Here is an 18,906-nt window from a genome sequence, read left to right on the forward strand (position 1 = left end):
TCTGTGTGAGGAGCTTTTAGAACTGAAGTTAAAGATCTCCTGTATGACAAGAGAATATAAGTGCTGAAGACATACGCAAATCATAGTACTAACCAATTGTCAACATTTTTTAACAGCAAGTATAGGCAGAATATATAAAGTGTCATCTAGGGATATAAAAGAATAATTGGTCTACAGGAGGACACTATGAAAAGAAGCAGATGTTCAGTCAGGGAAACAGTATCAAAGCATTCTGCACAAAAAATATACTGTCAAGACAAGCACACATTTAGCTCCTTGTTTTCCTTTAACATCTGAAGGCTGTTAATTTGGCTTTTTACGAAAAGTTTACATGCAGCTGTGAGAGATATCTGCTAATTGCAGACCCACCAAAAGGCCTAGTTTTCAGACTCCTTAGAGCTTTTCTCATCATGATTTCTAAGAAGCACTTTGTCAGATTCTCTATTGCTTAGTATTTACTCTGTACTTGGTGAATACTCAGGGACAAGAAGCTGTGGAACCATGGTGAGGTTTATGGCATTATGCAAAAGACTGGACTAGATCATTACATGGTTCCTGGCCTTACAAGAGGGGAAAAAAAAGTATTAGAATCTCATTCAAGCTGTTGGAATTCCCTTCTACACAGATGAGTTTAATACTCATGCACTGGTTCTCAAAACTATTATCCCTTACTTCAAGGAGGCAGAGAAATTTGAAACAAATGTAGAAATAACAATTACGAAAAATATATACTAGCCAGCTGGAAAGGAAATGTGAAGAACTCTTATATGCAGATCATGCTACTACTACCTCTTTTCCAAAATGAATCATAAAGTCGACAGAAAGAAGCATATTAGCAAAGCCAAATCTGTATTATCAAGCCCATGGGTGACAAAGGAAATCTTGACAAGGGGGCTGGAAAAAGACCATTTTGAGGATTACTACCCTGGATGTTTAATGAAGAAGAAACAGAAGAAAATTTTTTACTGCAAACTTCTGTTTATTTATTTAGACATCTTCTCCTGGCTACCTACCTCAATAACTTTTATGGAAATAAATTTAGACAGACTAAATAATGTGTTTCTGGAAATGTGAAATATTATTAAAATTATTAGTTTCCGTATTAAAGATCCAGTGGGATTTATAATATTAATACATATATGATATAGATTTTCTTTCAGCTACTATCCTGAAACCAGATAGAGATTTTTTTGTCTTTTCTGTTTAGCTAAATTGAACTTTCTGTTATATATGTTAGAGGCTGACAGCACACATTTCAGAAGACACCTTTCAACATGCAGAATCTCCCATCAGCATCTTATCTTTACCTTAGCAGTTAGAAAACTTTGTAGTTCAACTGCATGAGAGATATTTGATCTTCCTTTCTGCAGTCTTAAGTTTAATTACTGCACCCTAAATGTAATTACTAATCATATGAGAAGACAGTTCCTCTTTCTTTTTTTCCTTCCAACTATTGATCTCTATCATTTCTTGAGTACAAATCTCTGTGCTGCTACCTCAACTCTAGGTTCTCTCTTAGTTACTCAAACTTTGTTTTTTACAGAGGCACACAAGTCTCCGTGAAATAGGAGCTAGTGCCAAAGAAACGCAGAAGCTTGCACAGCTATTTGGAGATATGTGATATTTATCTCATATATCCACTAATATATTTTATTGTGGTTTGATAGGAAAGCTATGGGGGAAATTCTTCACTGGATATAAGCCAAAGCTAATTAATTTAGGACCATGAACAAAGTACCCCAAGATAAGGCAGTTCACAAACTTACAGTGCTCTCAGCCTACAAGAAATGTTCACCAAGAGGTAATTCAAAGCAGCTCATCCATGGCTGACCTCAAGTTAAGACCACATCCCCAACAGTAAGCCTTGTGTAACTGGCCCTTAACACAGCTTAGCTAACCCAGGCACCTGGTTCAAGGATCAGCCTCATGAGGATCCCTGCACAACTTCAGTAGTTTATCATAGCAGGAGAGTCAGTTCTCAACATGTGACTCTTTTTTTCCTTTGAAAGAAAGGGGAAAACAAACATTGCACTCTGCAAATGGAGGGAAAACATTGTGCAGAGAGTTTTGAGAGGAAAGCCTTGTGCTTTAAAACGTGAAGAAAGGATGCCAGTTCAAAACCAGAAAATGTACACTGTGTTCTGGATTTGAGCCTGAGCTCCACAGGACTTACAGGTGCTAACAACATTTTACACTAAGAGCTCTCAAGGGAGGATGCTCTGGTTGCTAGCCAGCTTTTGGGGAAAGTCAAGCCAGTGCTTTCCTAAAGTTTCAGTCAGCTTTAAAAAGGGGGTTTCCTTCTGCTTTTAGCCAGTGAAAATTTTCTTTTCCATAAGGGACATTAGGCCTGTTGGTGTGGAGAATCAGTTTGGGGAGTGTGAATGCTGCTGTTGCCAGCAGTCCATGGTGCTGATGGAGAGATTTATATTTGAATATGGTCAGTGTCCTCAGCCTGCAGCTGGAATGGATTATTTCCAACATTTTTTGAAAGGTCAGTTGGTGCGTTTCTGTGTCAGCATTGTCAAGGATTTATGGACAGCAAGAAAAGGTCAATAATGCACACAGAATGGCTTGCCAAAATGAGTTGTGATCTACTAGTGGGTTGTTGCCCTACAAAGTTCCACTAAACTGGAGATAACATACAGAAAACCCACTTGTTAGTTCACCATGTTATTTGGCAATTGCTCAGCATAGCTCAGGTCTCCTGCTGAGCTATGTAAAAAAGTGCTACTAAAAGTCACAGTAAGAAATTTTTTAGTGTATATCATCTTCATGGTCCATTTTTTCTTTCATGTGCTTCCCCATAATACTGTAATGTTCACTGAATTTTCATGGGTGTCCAGGACATGAGTGTTAAAAAGAGCTGATCATATTCAGAGATTTGCCATTTTACATTATTGTGCTATGGGATCCTTAACTGTGCAATAGTTTAATTAAAAAGATGCTGCTGCCTGTCTTTTACTAAATTAGAAAAGGAAGAAGTGTGGCAGGTTGGTCTTACTAGATTTTTTTTTAATGACTAATGAAAAAGTCTGAACTATGTTGTCACATTTTACAACAGTAACTGACACTGTCTAAGGATGAGAAACAGAGTGCATAGATAGCCTCCCCCCCATCCCTGCTATCCAGATTGTGTCCAGACCATCACATGTATTAGCAAGTGATTGACCTATCCTTCATCGATTTGGACCCATTTAGCTTTTGGCTCATAGTCAAAATCTATAGCTTTGCAAATACAGAAGAGGAGGACTGTCTGTGTTGCCTGTCAACACCCACAGAAACCCACTGAGCTCAGACCCAGCACGGCTGCCTTCATCATGCAGTGCTCATTCTGCCATGCTAGCAGTCCCACCATTCTCATAAGTACTGTTAAAAAACATAAGCCCCCAAAGCGAAGATATGTGATGAGCACCAAGCTACTTCTGGGATAGGGGCTTACCAAGTTTCAGCACAATTATGTCCTCCCGAGTTGTCACTTCCCCTTGTCTGGAGAGTCAAAACCCAGACTCCTCTTCTGTAACCCAGCCAAAAGATCTTGCAGGAAACAACAGAGTATTGTTCCTTCTAAAATCATTCACTATTTCCCTAGGCATTTGACTGTCTTCCTTTTCAGATTTTTCCTGCCCCTCTCTGAGCCACGAGAAAGGCAGCCCTGCTCTGACACCTCATTTTGGCCTTGGCTGAGATTGCTGAGCCTCTGCTTTTGCTTGGTGACTTGGTCACGTCTGCAAAAAGACTCAGGCTGCCAACTAGAAAACCCTTTTGGGACACCAGGAGTTGGGTGTCTGTGCCCTCTTCCCCAAACAAACATGCAGAATCCAGCATAGCTACAATGTCTGCATCAGATTAAGGTCCCTCCCTCAACCTGCTTCTATTTTATTGCTGTTACTAGATAAATTATAGAATTACACCAAAGAAGAAATGAAACAGAAATGGCTCTTTTTTCCCCCTATATCAACCATTTATTGTTACCCATTTCTGTGTCTCATAGCCTTTCCAAGGGAGGCAGATAAACTTCAGATAAGCAATCAGAAATCTCCTGTTTTGCTTTCGTATGTTCGCTATTGTTTGTACTTCCTTTCTAGCATGCCCTAGTGCAACAGACCACTGTCTGATAGCTTGTATGTTTTACCTAATGTTAGAAATGCAGCAAGGAGGCTCGCTGTGGTGTTCTCGCCATGGGCTCACATCAGGCAGCGGCAAAATGAAGTGAGCAAACACAGAGGGAAGCTACTTTTAAATCTCAAAATAGTACTTAATTTTGAGTTTTGCTTGTCACTGGGATTCATTCCAATTTTAATGAAACAATTTCTCAGTCATAATTCCACATTATGTTTCCATCTTTCATTAAAGTAGAGCCAGAAAAGCACTTAAACACATGCTTAAAACTTCAAAATGCATTCTGAACATATTGCCTAATTCCTGTGATATTTTTGTTCACTGGGGGTCTTCACAAGTTCAAACTAATACTAGAAATTGGCTTTGATTTAGATAAAAGCATTCTTGTCCTAAATGAGGTCAAATACAACAAGGCCAAAACCTGAAGGCTTCGCATATGCTGGAGGAGACAGACACTATCATTCTTCCCTAAAAAAAGCAGTTAAAGCACTGGCCAGCTAGAGGCAATACAAAGAGAAATAACTCCTCTAGCTTTCTCTCTGAGGACAGCTGTCCCACTTGCTGGCCCAGGGTCTAGGTTGGCTCAGATACTAGCACCAAGAGGAATGACTACTTTCAGCAGGAAACAGGATGACTTGCTGAGTATAGAGCTATCCAAAATGAGCTTCAAAAGACTGTGAAAGGGGCAACATAGTGGTTCTCCTCTCCAGTTTTTTAGGACAGCTGGCTTGCCTTTGTCAAAGAAAGGACATTTTGTACTGGAGGATGTTCTTTCAGCTGTTTCCCACTTTAGGAACCCCATGACTTCACATAAAAGTGCAGGATTTCCTAAGTGGTTCACAAAATAACAGGCCAAATTCTTAATCCAGTTTCAAAATATTCTTTTCTTCGATAGTCTTCATGAAGAAGGTGCAGCTCCCAGAGAGCAGGAGCAGGCTATTTTAATACAAAGGAACTCAGACCTTTAAAGGGATTCAAGCTGCTCTTTATATCTTCCAGAAAGCCTTGCTCTGAATCGCATTCTCCCAGCGTCTGCTCCTTATTCTCACCTTTTCTCCTTCTTTCACCTGGGGAGTTAGGTAATGTCTGGCCCAAGTGCAATAAGGCCCCCACCCCCTTTAAAGGCCATCTTATTCTAGAACAACATTGTTTATGGATTCCATATGGTCTATCATTAGTGTTTTCCTTGATTCTCTGTCTCTCACTTTCCTCTTGTGCAATAAAAGAGATGAAGTAACACATTGTAAAAGAATGTGTTTGCAAGATAGAATAGACATCTGCCTTTCTCCTTTGAAGGCTGCTGCAGGAATACAGTTGCTACCTATTTTGCCAATTTGACCCCAACATGTATAGGGCCTCTCAGATCAATTGTGCATGAACACATCAATCTGTTCACAAACAGTAGCTCTGTGTCCGAGATGGCCATTTATTTTATTTTTTTGGCACATTTTCTCCAAAAAATGACACAAGTTATTGTTGGTACTGTTACAAAAGATGTTAAGGATCTTTCGGGGAAGATGTGACATGATCTTTCTGGGACATTTTAAAAAATGTTATCTTTCTTTATTTAAAGCAACTCTCATTCTTCCTTTGAGCCAGCAAGCCCTGCATGCCCAGGCAAGGCCAGGAAGAAGTCATGTTTCCACTTTTAGAATTGAAGATAGAATGCTTTTTACATTTCTAAGAAAAAGCAAGTCACTCAAACTCGATCATATTACTGGCTTTAGATCTATCCGTGACAGATCAAAAATTAGTAAGTATAATTTCATCAATTATAACCACCTGCTGTTTGATTTACGGCAGCTGTACAACATCTAAGAATCAGTGAGCACGGTGGATATTGTTGTCAAAGAGGCTCACTTTGGCCCCTCTTTCTCTCACCATCTTAAGTCAGGAGCACCTCTGGTCAATGTGCTGCAATCTGTCTGCTGTAAAACTGTACAAAGGCAGATGGATTCTGATTGTAGCGAAGGCAGCCTCTCCACCTTACACTGGTGGGTCTGAGATGGGAAACAGGCACAAAGGCTGCAAAATTGATCTGTAACCACATGCTTGGTGCCCTGTCAAGCTAACAACATTTGGAAGTCTGTTCGTATGTCTCATTTCATTGTGTGCTAGCCATAAGGCCATTGCTTAAAAACAAAATTTGACAGTATGTCTTCTCTTATCATCGCATGGAAAAGGATATAAAAATATAAATAACCAGAAGGCACCTGTCTTTCTGGATTATTTGAGAATAACCTCATCTTAATGAAGATATAAATGAAATGCCTTAGCAGAACCTGCAGCATAGACTCTGAAAGTGAAATTATTATTTCCCTTCTATTTCCTAAGTAATCAGACTTGAAGGCAGGTGCCCCTGTGTTACTTCACAGACATAAGACAAAGACTATTTTTAAAATGCTGAAGCTATTATTTCCTCTTCACTGAAGACCTGGTGTCTCCAAGGCTACTCAGGGTTACTTGGAGAAAACTATTGCTGGACTTGGTAAAATACTTTTGGCGTGAGGTATGTAGAGGTGGGCATACTTATTATAGTGCTAAAATAATTTTTCTCATGCAAAACATAACCAATCAACCAACACAAACAAACAAAAGCATACTAGTTGCTAGCTACTCATTGAATCTTTCTTGTTAAGTTAGAGGAAGCCTAAGTGTCTGTGTTCCTGTGAACTTCATGGTCTTGTGTCTATCCTCCTTCTATACGCATCCATCAATTTCCAGCCAGAATTATAGTTAGTCTGTAGTTGTGTGCCATTTGTTTTGTTGTAAGCACCTGAATGACTTGCCTTCTCTCTTCTGAAATTTCTATAGTCTGAATTTATCTTCAAAATCAGAAACAAAGTGAATTCAGATCTGTGAAATCTGTGGAAGAACCGAGAAGTTCCCTCAAATTATCTTGAGATTCTGGGAGTAAGACTGGCCAAGACAGTGACTAGATCCTTCACAACAGCAGCAGCCAAGCAATAGATACCCACTTTCCAGGGGATGGAGGTGTACAACTGGCAAAGCATTCTCAATTCACCAGAAGAGGAAGCCCTTACGAAGGACAAAAGACTGCATGTGGAATATCGTACGATGGGAAAGACACTAAAGATCTTAATCTAGATGCACTCATATGAACATTGCAAAACCTCAGGTCACCTCAGCTTATTATTATCATTTTAATATTATTGCCTTTGACTGTCAATAAAAGTGAATTGGAAGAGTGTTTGAAACCCCTGATGTATAACGTACTTACACCAAAATGTACTTGAACCTCTGTACTTTCAAGGGTCTGCTCATTATTAGCCTGGCACTGATTTTAGGACACTGCTTTTTACTCTGTTTCATTTGAACTAGATGGTGGTAAAGTCTTTTCTCTAGCATACTCAGTGCAGTGTAATTTATAGTGTTATGCAGATGCTGGATCATTTGACTCTCCATTCTGTTGCACATAATTTACACTGTCTGTGGCAAATAAAAAGATAAGTGCAATTCATATTGCAAATGCATTGTATCATTGGGAATTTGCATGCTTTCTCCCTGTTCTTCTTCACCTCATGGAATTTATGTGGTCATTGTAGCAATGTCTGATGTCACAGTGAATATCCTTTTATCAGCTATGTTTGAATTTTAAAACTAGCTGTTTCTATATATATCGTCATAGCAGTCTCACTATCACTCTAAATAATTCCCAAGCTACGGTAAAAAATCTGCTGAACTGAAATATTACGATAAAAGTAATGACACTGCTTGAAAAGACACATAAAATGTTTTCTCTTCTTTAATTCATATTTGAGCAAGCAGTCCTAAATCAGATTACTTTTTTTTAAATTAAATCACTTTACAGATTTAAATCCATTTGTGTTGGGATATTTTTTATCTCAGCGACACTTTTATGTGGACCATATAGCACTTTTGAAATAATTTTCACTTGAGCATCTGTGTTTCACCGTGTCAACAAACATTTCCCTGATGCAGGAGGCCATCTAGCCTTTTCAAGGCTCAGACACATGAAGTGATCTTCCAACTAGATTTGAATGGATAGTGTCAAAGTAACTTTAAGTACAATAAAACACACAGTTCTGTGAGAAGATTACCCACTGGACCTCACTTCCTGAGTTCTGGTCCCTTGTGTTTGAGATTGAATGTCCTGATGTTGTGTAAGAGGGAAGATTGTTTTCAGTTTACTTGAGCTGCAGCATGGAAGCTCTCTTGCCTCTCTGTAGCATCCTATTTTCAAAAAAATTGAGATAATTTAGGCTAGTATCTCTTTTGAAAACTTAGTTCAATTAGGCTGAAGAGATGCAAAGATGTAGGGTTGACGTGACTGAGATGTAGGGCTGAAGTGACTGACAGATGGACAAAGACAATGTGCTTGCATGAGCTTCATTCTTATAGGAAACCATGCCAACTAGAAAGAGATTTTGAGATCTTTGGCTGGAACAAGTCTGTACATCTTCACTTACTGAGAATCTGAGTGCTGAAATGAGATAGTAATTAAAATGAAAACACTGGGCTGTGGAAAATCTACCTGAATGCTCTCTCTCCTCTGCACCTCCTTGTAATACAAATGCAGTGCAATTGAATTTGAATGAATTCTTCACATATTCATAAAGTAGCAAGTTTTTAAGTGAGCATCAAAACCAGCACTTCGAAACAGACATTGTAAAAGTACTCTGTAATCAAAACAGTACATTCTTTTTGGCATAAACAAAAAGTTCAATTCTTACTCTTGACTTTTTTGATATTATTTTTATAACACTGCAATTCTAGTGCAGGAAAAACAATGCCATGTAAAAAATGAAAAAGCAGTTTCTCTGTTTATCTCTTTTCTATTCACTTTTCTATCTTCTTCTGATAAACTACAAGGAAATACAGCAATTTCTAATGTTTTAAAGTATCTGTATTTTGCCTCTTTCTATGAAACCATTACCTAATCAATTGCTGCATAATAAAGCAAGTAAACAAATGCCAAAATGTGATCCATTGCTACTATGTGAAAAATGATAATATTAACCAGGGTCTCTTTTAATAAGTTTAATGTGATAAATCACAGCTTGTTAAAAAGTCAAATGAATGAATGTTTTTAAAGAATAGAAGCTGAAAACAGAGAACTTCAATCCCATTTAAATTCTCTCCATAAAAAGTAACCTCTCAATTTCATTTGATGCAGTACAAACTTTATTGATTAATATACAGAATCCGTGACATGCTGATATGGGACTGGAGGGAGTTGTTTAAACTACAGAAGTCTTTAAAAACTTTCCCTCCCCCAGCAGGATGATCTCAGATGGGATGTTAAATGTATGCTGAGCCACTGGCTACAGGAAGTCACCAAAGCAAACACTGAAGCACCTTGGCGAAGGCAATTGCAGCCTCAATACTATCAACTGACACTATCAGTGACCCTCTCAGGTCTCAGAAATGGTCTTTTTGGATTCTGGGTCTTGCTGTATTGATTTCAATCAGCAGCTTTTCCTAAGAGCCCCACTTTGTAACAGCCCTGCCAGAATTCCTAGTCCATAGTCCAAGTTTTATCTCAGGGTTTTTATTCACATTTGACATCGTTCAGCTAACTGACAAAAGAGGATTTTGTGTGTGTACTTGTTTCCCTACCCACAGTTTTTTTAATTGTGTTTGTTTCAAACACAAGTAAGTCTCTGTTTACTTACTCTTTCACTTGCTCCACTGAGGGAAACACACTGAACTGCCTCAAGTGTTGTCTCCCAAAATGTTTTTACATTTTTGGCCATGCTTCAGTGGGACCAAAGTATTTCTGTCAATGACTTCATTAAAGCCAGGATTTTACCCTTGGCTTTTGAATACTGGAGGCACCCCACAGGAGGCTCTCTCACCGCTCAGATTCCCCTGTTCCCCTCTTAACCTTATCCGAGCAGCAGAGGCTTTGATAGCCCACACTTCCCCATGGCACAGGCTGGTGAGGGACCAAGCAGCTGCTGCTCCACACTAGGACACCAGAACTGGGGCAGAAAGGTGAGGATTAGACAGTCACCGTGCCCCCCATCACACCTCTCTCTCGCACCCACTGCTCTGCATCATCAGAATTACAGAGCAAAGCAAACTGGGGGAGGCAAAGTCACCTAAGCCATGTTTGCACCTCCTAACTTTTATAGCTCTTGGCATAAATTAGAGCAGCCTAAAGGGCTTTTTGATGGTTAAGATTCAGGGGGGAGAGGGGTGGGCATTTCAGACAGTAAAAAGGTTTCGAAGTTTTTCCTTTTTTCTGTTGTTTTGTTGTTGTTTCTTTTTTTAAATGAAGAAAGCTATCAGAATATCCCCAGCAGAAACTGAGAATGAGTTCCTGATGGCTGGATGGATTTTGCCAAAATCCATTTTAAGGTTTACTTTGAGTAAGCTCAAATCAGGTTGCCATATGGAATTACTCCATGGAGCAGCCTGACCTAGAGCAAAACTGAACAAAGCTGAGGTTATTTACTAAACTCCTAAACCACTGGCTGTTTTGCATCTCTCCCACACTGGATCTAATTCCTTACGTAAATAAGCACATATTAAGTTAAAAACCCAAGTTAACAAATAGGCCAAATAGTTGTACACAATCTAGGCTATTTGATGACATACAAAACACAACCATGGGTCAACATCTATGCCTCAGACTGTCTCAAAGCTTGCTGGCACCTGCAGTTTAGCATATTTACTGCTGTAGCCAAGAAGATTGATCACAGGAAGTCAAAGCTGTTCGGTTAAAAAAAAAAAAAATCAGCTGTTTTCTATGAGCAGCCTGTCAGATAACCAGCCTAATGAAACTGTGGGCATTTCTCCTGAGCTCAAGAAACGTTCATGCTGGAGAGGATACTGGAGTCATTCTAATACTTTGCAGTTGTTTCAAAGGTTAAATAGAAACCAGCACAGAAGAAAGGCATTGCCTTTGTGATTAAAGAAAAGTCAGAAACGTAACATCAAAATGCACAGTTGTGCTCTTGACTAAAACAGACAGAAAACTAATGCTGTATTTTTCACCTCACTGATGCACTCCAAATTGAAAACACAAAGAATGCCTTTCACTGGTATTCTTTAAAAAAAAAAAGACACAACTGTCCCACAGAGAAACCAGACGAGCAAGACATGGTCCTGCTTTTGTAGAAATAATTCATAACCTGATGAAATGTCTTGTGTCAGAATCAAAACCAGGAAGATTCAGATGAAAAATAGATCTGACTCCTGTTAGACCGGCATAAGCTGCTCTGCAGTCTCATCTCTCCCCACCCTGGGCTCTAAATAGATGCAAAGGTAAAAAGAAAACAAAAAAAAAGGCTCAGCATACAGCGATCCTAGTGTCCTTTGACAGGACACATCACCAATGTAGAAAACACTGAAATTCACACATGGGCTTTTGGCCAGCTCGTACATACAAAGGTGGTTTCACCAGCCACCAGTGAACTGGTCAGTGTGGGGGAAAAGGCAGTTTCACATCTTCTGGTACCTTCTTCATTTCATTTCTTACCACTTGTGAAGCTAATAGCACAGGAGACAGGAGGCAGTCTAAGCTGCTTTACCTCACAAAACAGACAATACTAATGTAAAAAAGTGTTTTGAAATGGTGGTGAGATGCTCACCTTGTAAACAATTACAACCCAGAGGGCATTGTTTTCCCTATGTGACAGACATGCAGACAGTCACAGTAGGTGGCACAAATCTGCATAGCCTCAAGGCAGCTGTAGCTGATCCCAAGAGGCTGACCACTCCAGGACTCTCCTGGGAGATAGAAGGAGCCACCAAAATATTCCAGTCTGCCCTTTGAAAGTGAACCAAATTATTTCTGCACTAAATCTCGATGGGAAATTGAAAGTGTCCAGCTTAAAAAAAAGAATTTTAGGCTTTCTTCACCATTTTGTCATGTTTCTCCTTGTTAAAAAAACATAAAACAAAAAAACAAGTAAATGTAGCACATTTGATAATGTACAAGTTTATCTGTCTGCAACACAGCTTTGGTATAATTTCCAAATACGTCATACTAGCAATTCCTAGGAATATTGCTAGAAGTGAAAGATGGCTCCCATATGACAGTTATCACCTGATACATTGGGTACTAAATAGTGGAATTTATAGTGAGTTGAAAGCTTGGAATATGCTGATACTTTCTGGCTTTTATTTCCTAGGCCTCAGTTTATGCTTCGCATTTTATATTAATACTATTTTTATTACTGAATATTTTTATTTATAGATGAAAAAGAGTATAGATAACAGGTGGCAAATATAGATAACATTATAATAAGGGCAAAGCTGATGGCAGTTTAAGATAATAATGAACAAATGAATAATAATGATGAGATGAACAGTAATAACGAACATTTAATTATCTGCATGTAATTTAATGCATGCTTAGACAAAGACCCGATTTTTAAGTTTCCCTCTCAGGTACATTTGATAGTAGCTTTTGATGTTATTTTCCAATACAGGCAATATGTCCTCTGGTTTCAGTTTTCATCTTTATGTTCTGTTTGCAGGCCAAGAGTGACGACATTTTGCAATGCAGCTAAAGTAGTCTGTGTATTTGGTATGCTGAAGGCATCTATCATCGTCTGTCTGTAGCTTTTCTGAAAAGTTCACCACCTCCATTCCCTCAGCCAATAGCTTTCTTGTAGCAGAACTAATGCCTATGAGAAAAAGATTGCAGGGTCCTCGATATGGCATTTACACCAGGTGTATAAAGAAGGAAAAGGGAAAAGGGAATGTAAGTGGCAACAGTTTCCTCATGAAAAGAAAAATAAGATTTTTCTGGACCAACAGACAGTTGCTGGGCAAGGTAGATTACAGGATTTGTGAAATTGCAGACCAGAGCTTGGGCAGAATGGAGGAAATGGAAATGGAAGGGATAATGCCTGAGGGAGCCAAAAATGAGAGTACTGTGGGAGAATGGCAATGACAGACTGTGGGCAGAGAGAGATGTCTGCAAGGATGAGGAAGCTTGATGATGAAGAGGCCCAGCTGCTTCCATGTATACATAACCTTGCTCCTGGCCTCTGGACCATAGACCAGAGTGTTGTACGCATGCTTAGTGAAACTCCTGTGAACATCCATAAAGAAACCATATAGTCTGTCAGGCTTTGCGCTGTGTTGAATAGCCAGTTTTATTCACACAGACACGGCAGGCTGCATAGCAGCAGGCCATTTGTGACCTTCTGACAGTCAGAGAAGCTGTATCAAATGAAACTGCCAATGCCAAAGCCTTTGATGGCCACCATATGGGGATAGAGGAAGTTCCCAATGGTATCACATACTTTTATTACAATGGCTGTGGCAGAAAAATTTCCTCAGTGCAGAGCAATTTGCCAATGAATGTAGGAGCCCAGAGTGAATGGAGACCAGTGGGCAATGGGTATTCTTTATGTACTAGAAGAGAGATTGAAGAGCAGGTATGGATGCGGCAGGACTTTCAGCACAGAGCATCTAGAGTGATACTCAGTTTTGTTGCAGACCTGAGCATGGAGAAACTAGGGCTACTGCTGTCCTATGAAGGACAGTATGGTCACATGAGTGCCTATTGATCTGTGTCTGTATTCAAAGGCAGAGAGGTAGGTCAATAACGGGCATTTCTGAAACCCCTCGGCCATGCAAAAGGAAGGGAAGGGAAGGGAAGGGAAGGGAAGGGAAGGGAAGGGAAGGGAAGGGAAGGGAATAAACACATGTTTTGCACAGCTAAACAGCATAATTTTGGGAAAAGATTACACCATTTCCTGCCTGCATGAAGAACCAGGACCAAATTCAGACCAAGGAGAGCGGAACTGCCTTAACTAACCCATAGGAAATGCTAAAATTATGGATGCAGTTTAAGCATGTAACTCAGTGCTACAAGAGTATTCCCTAGTCCCAGGACCATCTCCGAGAACAGAGTGCCTATGTCTATGCAGAAGCAAAGGGCCAGTGACACAAGTTCTTCTCCATTTTATCGATTAATTTACTTGAGACTCAAAACTGACTCTTCTGTACAACTCATCCCCATGCCCACCGCTTATCTGTTTTGCTCCAAGTCTTACGAATGAAAAATATGTGAGCAACTAATTTTTCTCCTGAGAAAGCTGCTTTCTCACCCAAACACAGCATCAGACCCCCACTACTCTCTGACACCATCAGTCTCACACTTGTTCACCTGCAGGGAAGAGCATCGATGAGAGTGACTGAGAGGATGGGGTTTGAAAGGTCTAGAAAGCGAGAGCTGTGACCCTGAACCCATGAGCTCAGAAGGACCTAAACCCCAGACCAGGCAAGGGTTGTAGCAGCCAAGCTGCTGTGCAGTGGCTCGTGTTATTATGGGTCAATTGCCCTGTACAAGCAACCAAGCCCAAGTAATGGCCAACTCACAGATCTAAATGCAGTTTAGCGTTACTTCTCACCTACTCCTATGTCATAACACTGCTCTGTCAGCTTTTCCCAAAATAAGAGTATTTTAGCAGATTCAGACATCTTTTTTAAATGGGTTAGCAGTATATTATCAGTGTCCCTTCATATTTTGATCAACTTCATTCAAGATTCAGAGCCACTTAGGATTCACAGGAGTCAAAATAAATTACTTTTACCATGTCCCCTCCCAATTCTGACAAATATTCTCATTAATTAAAATGAATTCCTGACAACACATACTATATAGGACAATACTTAAATTTAAAATATAGAAAAACAGACAAAAATTGCATATTGGCAACTATATTTTAAACAAAAAAAATCTTCACATAATAAATACATCTTATGCACATTAACTTCAAATTTACTTCAGAAAGCTATTTACAATATAAATAATTATAAATGGGAACACTTTGCAAGATATTCTTGACATAGCTAAACTGTGTTTCCTACATTACATTCCAAAGGAAAACTTCAAATTACAGATGTAATGCTACAATGTCACTAGACCCTATACATTGCAAGGCATGGTATTTGAAATGTTGGCAATCCATGTCTTTTTTTCCATAAATATAACCCATTGGTTTAAAGCAAACATGAAATGCTTCATTATGCCTCAAGTGCTTTTTTTTTTGCTAGATTAGTATATTTTATGCATTGAAATATTTACCTTGGGAAAAAGTTGTTGTGCCTTAAAAGTACTTTTCATAATAGACTTTATTTCCTTAGAAATGTAAAGGTGCCAATGTTTTATAATGTATGAGCAAGATTATTTCTTGCACTTCTAAACTTCCCAATGTATCGGTAGCTGAAAAGAAAAAAATGCATGCAGTCCAAACTGCAATAAATAAAAATGTTTTAAAATTTTGTTTTGAATCCCAGAACAACAGGAAATCTTGAGATCTCCATTTGAGAGGGGAATTAAATAGTGAATTCAACCAGAAAAAAAGCTTTGTTTCTTCCTGTATCTGATCTTTCCTTTCAAATACAGCTTCAGAGATGGAGTCATAAATTACCTCTTTTCAGAAAGGGATATATTCCTAGCAGCTTAAAGCCAGATTTATCCGTAGAACTCTTGTTTACATAAGCTAAATGTCACAGTGAAGTTTAACCCCATCTCTTTTTTCATTAATAAATGCTTTAAGAAGACGTGAAATGGAGTCACGCTAGTGCTTTCGCCATTCTGAACGAAAGTCTATTTAATTTTTTGGTCTTAAGAATAAAAGCTAAACGCTCAGCTACACCTCTAACAGGCTTTACTAACACCAAACTGAAGGGTTACAGGAAAAAAACCATGGGTGTTCTTTTGGTTTGTTGGGCTTTTTTCCTATTATTGGTTTTGGGTTTGGTTTTTTTTTTTGCTTCTCAGTGCATACAGCCAAAATATTTAACTGTCAATACTAACTGCAAATAAAATAAAATAGATTCTCCTCCACACTATGGAGGTGCCTGGAGTTAATCCAGTATACATACAGGAAAGCATGTTCATCCACCACTGTGCCTAAAAACAAAGCCTGTATTGCCTTTCGACCCTTAGGTGTTTTAAGTAAACTTGCAACTCATGGAATGATCAGAGCCTGAATCCATTTGCTGCCAGACATTAACTATAGCCACCTTAAAATAGACATAGCTAGGTCTTATCCTGAAACTGTGTCCTATAATTCTGATTATACACAGCTTTGTATTCTGAAGGTTTGAAACCAATGAGTATACCACAGTTTTGTTCCTTGACTGAAAGGTTAACTGACCTCTGCAACAGCCAGTCTGATTTTCTGGGGTGGATGCACGTTTTCCAGAAATACTATGGGACCTTTTATTTTTTCCCAGCTCACTCAGGATGTTCACATAAATGAACATATGGTGGTTAACATACTTAGGGACATTAATGAATAAACACTGCATGCCCAGAGTTAAAAATGAGACTCAGATAAGAGTGATCAAAAGAGCTTAAAAGAGCAGCATTTTGCTGTGTAACCTGTGGCAATATTGTGAACACATCAACAAAAGCCATTTAAAGCTTAAGAAATACTTCTGGGGCTCTTCAGTGCAGAGATGTGCACTCATTTTTTTCAAAGCATGTATAAATAACCTCTATCATAGAAATACAGGCATCACAGCTATTACTTTCCAGTTTCCATACTCATATCTTGAGGTTTAAAAAAAAAAAAAAGCAAACAAACCCCAAACCTAGTGCCAGTTCACAAGAAGTCAACTTTTTTGCCCTTACATATGTTAAGTAGTACCTTACTCCACAAATATTCCCATTTGAGTCAATGGGACAAATTGCTGAGTAAGGTTCTTCTAATTTAAGAACTGATATGCAAATTTCTCCAAAATTACTAACTCCATGTCTATGTAGTTCAATTTTGTATAAAGAAGAGAGACCTTTTTTTTCTTATTTAAACAAAAGAGATATATCAAAATCATAATGCCCCAAAATCATAACGGACTGCCCACTGATATCAATAAGAAATGGTTTGAACCAGCCATGGTCACTCTGTATTTGGAGTAGCTATAAAATACTAATTTGGTGTAATAGCAAAACAATATTATGTTAGAGAACTTAAGCAATTTATATTGTTTCTGTTCCAAAATAAAACCTACATACCTTCTTTAAAGTGATAATCTTTATTTAATGTGATACATTTTAAATGTATTTGGTGCAAATGCCTTGCATTTTTTTCAATTTTGCAAAATATCTCATCTCATCTGATTTAGAAAATGTATATAAAAAAAAAGAATATATCCTTGAAGGATACTAGATGAAAAAAATATTAAATAAGTATGTAATGGAAAAAATAAGCTTTATACCATCTTGAAAAGTACATGTTATCTGAGCTGCAGTGATATTATATGCTATAACTAAGATTGCAAGCTTGCTTTCATGTAGTATGTAGCATGCGGAGTCTATGTTTACAACATTCAATGCCTTTTGTCAATCAAGAAGAAGTGCCTGGCTATCTAAAGAAGCAGGATGGGAAATTAGCTGACAAAAGGCATCCATCTCCAGCAGACGGTACTGAAGTGCTAAGGAGTGCCAGTTGCTGGAATCTCGTGTGAGCGAGCGTCAGCCTTTGCTTGCAGCACAACACAGCTGCACCTGCAGACCTCTTGACTGAGATATACGGTATCTCATTCATTACAGTGCATTTTGCTAAATAACTACAGTTTGGGAAATTTTACTTTGGGATCACAGTAAATAAGAATGAAGAATTTTTATTGCATAACACACTGGCTTTTTACCTAGGTGAAATCATATAGAGTACAAGCATCTCATATAGTGCCTGTTCGGTTTATAAGTCTAGTATTTTTCGAAAGTGTCTGTCAGAATGTAAAAACAACAGTGCCCAAACTGTGATTTCCTGACTACCTGTGGCCACTAGACCATAACCAGAGACCTGCAGCTGGTCTGCAGAGCTCTATTGCCTTCTAATTAAAAGCTTGGTAACAAGAGTGTTTGGCAACCCCAAGAAATATGGATGCTGACAAAATCCCATTCACCCAAACAGTTCAGGAAACTCTTCTGTAATAAAAAATAATATTGGCACTTAAACTTAGACTTTTTATATGTACTAGTAGGGATATGATACCATGTACCACTACTCTAATTCACTTTGCAAATTGTATTTTAATACTGTACAGTGAGATTCCAAAGGCAAGTTTATTCATATTATTCATAGGAATAAGTGAAATAAATACATACCCAGAACTAGATTTATCAAAAATACTTTCTCATTCCTATTCTTTAGGAATATATACAATTGGTGGGCTGGAAAAAAGTCCATTTTGGTCCATGCCTTCCTCTGAGTTAACAGTTGTCAATGTTTTTCTTCCTCTCGATTATTTGCCTTGTTTTCATCTTAAAACAAACAGGAAAAAAAAATCTCTAGCTGCTTCTCTTTATGACCTTTGTTATGCATTTGGCAGTTTGTCAAATAAACTTCTTGCCAAATCATTTTGTTCTCATTTTGCCTTGGCTAACATTCAATGCCCTGTCTCTTATTTCTGCCACTAGTTCAAATAGTTTTAGATCATTATTTATCTCTCCTCTCTGCCAGAGCTTCATGCACACCAGTGACATTCCCTCTAACTCTTTTTCCCTTACGAGGATGACAGATCCAGTTTATTTAAAGTTTTTATTAGATCTTTCAGTCTCTTTATCTTTTGCTGAGCTCTGCTCCACCTTTTCTATTATGAGCTTTAGATAATAAAGACCAGACTGTGTTGCTCTTCCTTGTGCTCAATGTACATTTCACCAGAGTGATCACATGCAGTCAACAAAGATTGCTTATGGAGTAAGGTACTACTCAATTCAAGATTCACAATCTGCCTTGAAGTGATCAGGACTATACACAATATTCCAAGTTCAGAGAGGTAATTTCCTCTGCTTTCAAGTACATCTCTACTTACGTGGCTTACAAT

Source organism: Mesitornis unicolor, unplaced genomic scaffold (assembly GCF_000695765.1).
Source record: "Mesitornis unicolor isolate BGI_N332 unplaced genomic scaffold, ASM69576v1 scaffold28813, whole genome shotgun sequence".
Lineage (NCBI taxonomy): Eukaryota > Metazoa > Chordata > Aves > Mesitornithiformes > Mesitornithidae > Mesitornis > Mesitornis unicolor.